The 6,000-nt window shown below is 61.7% G+C and overlaps 1 protein-coding gene across 4 annotated transcripts in view; it reads right to left on the reverse strand.

The window, feature by feature from the left end:
• Adgrb1 (adhesion G protein-coupled receptor B1) overlaps nucleotides 1-5,745 on the reverse strand; it is a 70,044-nt gene extending 64,299 nt beyond the window's left edge. For 2 of the 4 annotated variants that reach the window (XM_041672620.1, XM_041672619.1), the window contains exon 1: nucleotides 5,166-5,745. The gene's annotated coding sequence lies outside the window, so the exon portion shown is untranslated. The remainder of the gene's footprint in view (nucleotides 1-5,165) is intronic. The other 2 variants (XM_041672622.1, XM_041672621.1) reach the window with 1 other exon arrangement.
• Between the last annotated feature and the right edge of the window lie 255 nt (nucleotides 5,746-6,000).

The following is a 6,000-nucleotide window of genomic DNA, read 5'->3' on the forward strand; positions in this document are numbered from 1 at the left end:
GGAGCTGTCTCCCCAGTACTGAAGCCATATTCTTTCCCACTCGGATTCTGAAACACTTAAATGAGCTCCCAGAGGCCCAGGCCACCAAGCCTGGTCTTCCACCTTCACTTTGGGCACCTTGTAAGCCCATGTTCTGCCAATCTCACTCTGACCTACCCCTCGCCAATCCACCATAACAGGATAGTGGCTGGTCTAAAGTCACAGTGCCAACAAGCCTGGTGAGGTTCCCATTATGTGACTTTTGGCCTACTATGGGTACAGGGGCATGGAAAAGTCAGAGCATGGATGTCAGTGGGTAAGCCTGGGATTTGGGGCTCTTCCATCAGTATCCTCACATTCAAGCTTGTCAAGGTCAGCCATGAGGGTCCAGGCTGCCCTCACATGGCCTGAGGGATCCCAAGGGCCATACCTTGGAACCCTTCCTCTAACTTTCTGTCACTCCCATGCCTTTCAATCCAATGTCTCAGCTGATAATCAATCCCCCACAGTGGTTGGCAGCCAGGTCAAACATGCACGAGGGCTTTGCCATCCTTTGCCTGGGCTCTTCTTAAGGTCTAACCTTGCCTCTAAGCTTCCTAGACCTGTCCTGGCTAAGTCAGAATGTCACTTGTCCCTGGAAAGGACCAATGGGCTCGGAAGATCAGCACCTGCAGGTTGACAGCAGCTTCAGGCCCTATAGTAGCCAGGCTGAGGGGTTCCCCATCACTCTTGACCTAACACGGACCCATAGACCTCCTGGGAGTGAGAAGTTAGGTAGTAGGCAAGTTGGGAACCGAGGGATTGAGGGGCGATGGTGTGGGACAGTGGTGGGCACTTGTGTGAAGGCATGAGATGGTAGGGGCGCTGCGTGAGGTGAGATGAAGAACTCCAGAGACCGATATGATGCCATCTGATGATGACCAGAGGTGAGGAGGGAGGGGAGGGGACAAGGGGTGAGTGTGTGTATGGGTTGCATAATGCTAACAGTCAGTCTGTCTGACAGAGGGTGGAGGAAGCCAGAGGCATGCTCTTCCCCAGCCTGGATATTCTGGGAAAAAGTAACATGGATCTTCCCAACCATCAGTGTATCTCTGGAACCTCGTAGCAATCCGCCCTTACACACTGGCACATGTGAAGTAAGTTCCACTTGCTGTGTTGCTTATGCCAACATGAGTCCCAGTGATCCCACAGTGGGCACGTGGTTTGGGCGGTGATGTGTGAACCCCTCTCCCACCCCCGCCACACATCTCGTGGACTACTTTGGGTCACATCAGCCTAGGCACTCTCCTGTGTGACAAACTTACCTATACCTCCTGTGTCATGGCAACCAGGAGTGTGGCAGCCCCATACAATAGAGCATGCATTCTCTTGATTGGTGTCCCTGAGACCCAATGTCCAAAGGCATAGCCACCATTTCTTTGGCATGTCTATCAACCCAAGTGACCAAGTGTTTATGTTTGGCCCTCAGATGCTTCCTAGCTTCAGCATACAGGGCAAAGCCCTTAGGGTTCTTGGGTTCTGTTCTTTGCTTTCCCCCTCAGTTTCTGTCTAGCCCTCACACCTGCACTCATACTCCCAGGGTCCTCTCAAATCTTTCTGATCTTATCTTTGCTTTTCTCCTGTTCTGAGGCTTTTGAGTTTGGGCACTCCTAGGACTCCCCTAGAGGAGCTACACCTCTGGGTTATCTCAGGCCCTAGGACTTTGTCAGGCCCCTGTCCTATATTTCCACTAAGCCAAGCACTTGTGTTGTGTGTGTTGAGGGGGAGCTGGTTTTGCTCTCACCTATACTTCCAGCATCTTTGTACGATGGACAGGCACCTCTGTGTGTTTGTGGGCTGTGCACAAGGCCCCAGAGGCCCAGTCTTTACCCAGAATTCACAGTTTAAGCCTTGGTGCAGCTGTACCCCAAGTGGCACAAAGGCCATAAGGGTGGACATTCAGGCATAGTGGAGTCCACAGAACCCTTCAGGTCCAGACTTGCTTGGGGAGGGAGGGTGCTAGAGGGAGTACATGCACACACGTGGAAAGCTGCATGCAAGCATACATAGCATGCAACCTGCAGACTGTCCCACACGCACGTGCATCCGTTGGCACATATGTACACGTGCCCACAAACATAGTCACGCCTGTGCACTGCACACACAGGCCAGGCGAGTTTGGGAGATGATGATGCAGGCTCAGTCTGAAACACCAGATGCGTCAATGGCTCTGGCTGCGGGAGCCAAGGGACAAGAGAGGGCGGCTGGGGGTTGCCCAAGATGGGGCCTGGAGCTTGGGTCCGCGGCAGAGAAGACGGAAGGGGCGGGCAGGGCCGGCGCGGCGCGGCGCGGCGCAGCGCAGCGCGGGCGCCCTCTCTTGGTCGTTCGCGACAGCGCGCCGGGCCCTCCCGCCCTCCACCACCGCAGCCCGGCGCCGGTCGCCTGGGCCTGGAGCCCGCGGCATCCCCTGGGGACTGACTCCGCGTCCCCAGACCCGCTCTGAGGAGGCAGAACTGGGCCAGGCGGGCAGCCAGGCGACCAGGACTCCATAGGAGACTGCCCAGGCCCCTGCCGCTCGCCGGGCCCTGCTTGGGGCCCGCTGCTCCCTGGCCTAACCGCTGTGTCCGCAGGCGCAGAGCCGCCTCGGAATCCGGCTGGTCTGGACGCTGCAGACCCAGCACACTGCGGACCCGGAACGTCGGATATCTGGATGGGTGCGAGGGGTCGGGGCGTTCCAAGAAAAGAATGCGCGTTCCCATTTCGCGGTCTCAGCTACCGAGGCCCAAGAGCCTCTGAGCAAAAGAAGGGTCTTGGAGGGCTCTGCAACTTGGCGGCGGCCCCTCCGCGGCTCATGGTTCATAGGAGTGCGGTATGAAGCCGAAGGCGACGAAATCGCCTCCTCTCCGCCCCCGCTCGGGATCGAGGCGGGGACAAGCGTCCTTCTCTCGGTTCCGAGGCAGCAAACTCCCTGCTCGTTCTCCCAGCGCGTGGCGCGTCCGCGCGTCTCCCTGGCGCATCCCTTGGCCTTGGGGCTCTGCCCCGGCCTCCCGGGCTCTGGAGCTACCCCGCCGGTCTCCAGATCGAGGCGCAACAAGTCTGAAGGCAGTGCTGAACAGCTGCGAGCAAGGGGAGAGGGAGGGTGCAGGGCACCGCGCCGGGCACTCGGCGCTCCGGGATCCCCGAACTCGCGCTATGTCCACCTCTCGGGACCGGGAGGTGGCGGCAGGCTCGCGGGACTGACTCGGCAGCTACCCACTCCCCCTTCCAAGGCCCCAAATCTGCGCGCTCGGGGACGCGCCCAGGAGCTTCTGCCCCCTCCTTTGACTGCTTGACCTTGCTTGGGTACTCAAAGCCAGACCCTACAGCACCCCGGTGGCATTCAAGCGCAGAGTTTTGAGGCCACCCGCGATCTGGAAGGGAACAGCTACCTTCTCGACCTCCCTTGCTGCTGCGGCTGCTGGAAGGGTCTCAGAGAAATGGAAGGCTTGAAGGTTCCGGGAGATGTTACATTTGCTTTCTCGGATCCCAAATGCGGGATACCACCTCTCAGATAGTGAAAACGACCCCAGCCTTTCTCCCCACGCCTCCGCCTGCTGTTTGTGCCCCTGCAGTAGCTCTCAAGAGGAGGGGCGTGTGTTTGTGGCTACAGAACAGGGCACAGAGGGTCTCCTTGGGTCCCCAGAGTGGAGGAGACACGCAGACCTCCCAACCCCCTCCCCAACACGTATTCCAAGTGGCTCCTCTGGGGCGGGAGTGCGCGCCCCGTGCCCACCCACGCGCCTTCATGCCTTTCAACTCCCTCGGAGTTGCCGCTAAGGAATCTGCACCCCAGACCCAAGGGAGAGGAACATGATGGGGACTGCGGGGAGGGAAGGGGCGCTGCAGGAGTGTATTAAGGTTGGTCTAGTCCTAGCCTGGTCCGCGCGCTCAGAGAAACTTGGAAACCCAAAATAAAAGTGGAAAGGGTAAGGGTGCCCAACAGGCCCGAGAGGGTGCTAGGCTGGTGCAGCTCTCTGGGTTGCCTGGGAGTGACCAAGCAGGAGCCACCGCGGCCAGGCGGAGGGACCGGAGCAGAGCCGCAGCCTCGGACCAGCCCTCGAGCCACCTCGCTTCGCAGCGATTATCCGCTAGGTCGCCCCTCTCCCTATGTCTGGGATGCTTTCTACCCAGCTTAAGCTGTACAGAGGACCAGGGAAAGGGCTCCGGGCAGGATCCACAGCCCTCGGCCTCTCAGGAGGGGGCGGGGGCCGTGCTCATTCCTCGAGGCAGCGGCACGCAGCTCCGAAAGAGCGCAGCGGCAGCGGAGGCTGGTGGCCTCTGCCCACTGGAGAAACGCAACCGGGAGTGCTAGGAGCCCAGCCCTGCTGCTTCGGTTGGTGAGGGCAGCCGGCCGACCTAAAGTTCAACGCAGCCTATCTGCTTCGCCTATCCAACCGAACAGGAAAGAACACCGGGAGGGAACGAGCTGGGGCGTTTGCGTGTGTCAGTTGTGATGGTGGGGGCACGAGGATAGCCCTTTTTCCTAATTTGGAGATAGGCCTCCGGGGGTCTCCTCTCTCAGCCATTGTCGGGGCTGGAGGTGAGAACTGTGAGGGAGAGTCTGGGGGTTTCTCTGCCTGCCTCCAGCTCTGTGCGTGGGGTGGGGGAGATGCAGCGGGCCCTATAATAATGTAACGAGCTCTGGGCAAGACCAGGGAATGGGGGACACATCGGGTTTTCTCTCGCGAGCCTCCTTGGGCCAGCATAGGGAGCCAGGCGGGGCTCCCTTAGACCCATGTCAGCATCTGTGTGTCGGGGCGCCGCGGGAACGCCTTCCCCAGCGCGCCCCGGGTCTATGCTGGTGTTAGAGCAGGGGTCCTTTTCCTTTCTCGGCCCAGCCTGCCAGATTGGCCCGGCTCTGCCTGGTGAGGATGAGGGGGAGGTGAGGAGCACCAAGAAGCCTCTCCCACGTCCAGGGCGCCCCCTCCTCAGCCAGCCCAATGCGGGCACGCAGGGACCTGCCAGATTCCGTTGCCGCTGCTGGAGGAGGAAGGGGGCTGGGGGGGGGGGGCTTGTTCAAACTCCCAAGCTCCAAGCCCAAACCTGGGTGCTGAGAAGCCCCAAACGGCGAAGTTGGGAAGTCCTGGAGGCCACCCCTCCCCCGACCACCTCCCAGCGCAAGACGCCCCCTCTCGCCGCGTCCCCAACCCCGCCGAAGCCTTTCTTACCTTCCCCAGCAGTAGAGGCCCCGCTGGCTAGGACTTGATCCAGCGACTTGTAAAGCTCCCGGAGCGCACCGCGTCGCCAGCGGCCGAGCAGCGCGCCCGACCCAAGGCTACTGTCGCTGCCGCCCCCGACCCGCTCCGGGCCCCGCCGAGACGTTCCCAAGAGCGCACCCCGCGGGCGCTCGCAGGCTCCTCCCCACCCCCTGCCTGGCGGAGCCCCCCGGGCGCCGGGAGGGTCTGGATGCCCGGGCTGCAGGCTACGCGGGGCGCGCGGGCCCGGAGCCGGGTTAGGACGCAGCGCGGACGCCTGTGCCGTTGGCTCGCCCGCTCCGCTCCCTCTGCCGGAGCCACCGCCAACGCCGCGCCTGCCGCCGCCGCCTGCGCCCGCCGCTCCCTCTCCGGCCGCGCCGCCGCTCCGGTCCTCTCGCCTGCCCGGCTCTTCTCGCCTTTTTTCCCCTTCCTGGGGGGGGGGGGGGGTGAGCCGAACGGAGCCGGGGGCGGGGCGGCGCGGGCAGAAGGAGGAGGAGGCCGAGGACGCGGGGAAGGAGGAGGAGAGAGGCAAGCTGCTCCCCCGCCCGGCTGCCGGCGCTCCCCAATCTCTCGCTCTCTGAAACTGGATCCCGAATCGGGAGCCAGAGACTGCATTACGGATTACATCAGGCTTTATAGAGCTTCCAGATCACACATTAGAGGGGGAGCGCGAGCGGGGGGCGGGTTGGGGGAGGGGAACGAGATCGCGGAGAAGGGGTGCGACGCACAAGCGTGCGCACCTAGGACAGCCGGCTCCTGCCCCACGCAGCAGGAAAGCCAAGAGTTGGGACTGTGCTCTCTTCCAGCA

Source organism: Microtus oregoni, unplaced genomic scaffold, assembly GCF_018167655.1.
Source record: "Microtus oregoni isolate MIOR12 unplaced genomic scaffold, Mior012 000022F_ref0000154, whole genome shotgun sequence".
Lineage (NCBI taxonomy): Eukaryota > Metazoa > Chordata > Mammalia > Rodentia > Cricetidae > Microtus > Microtus oregoni.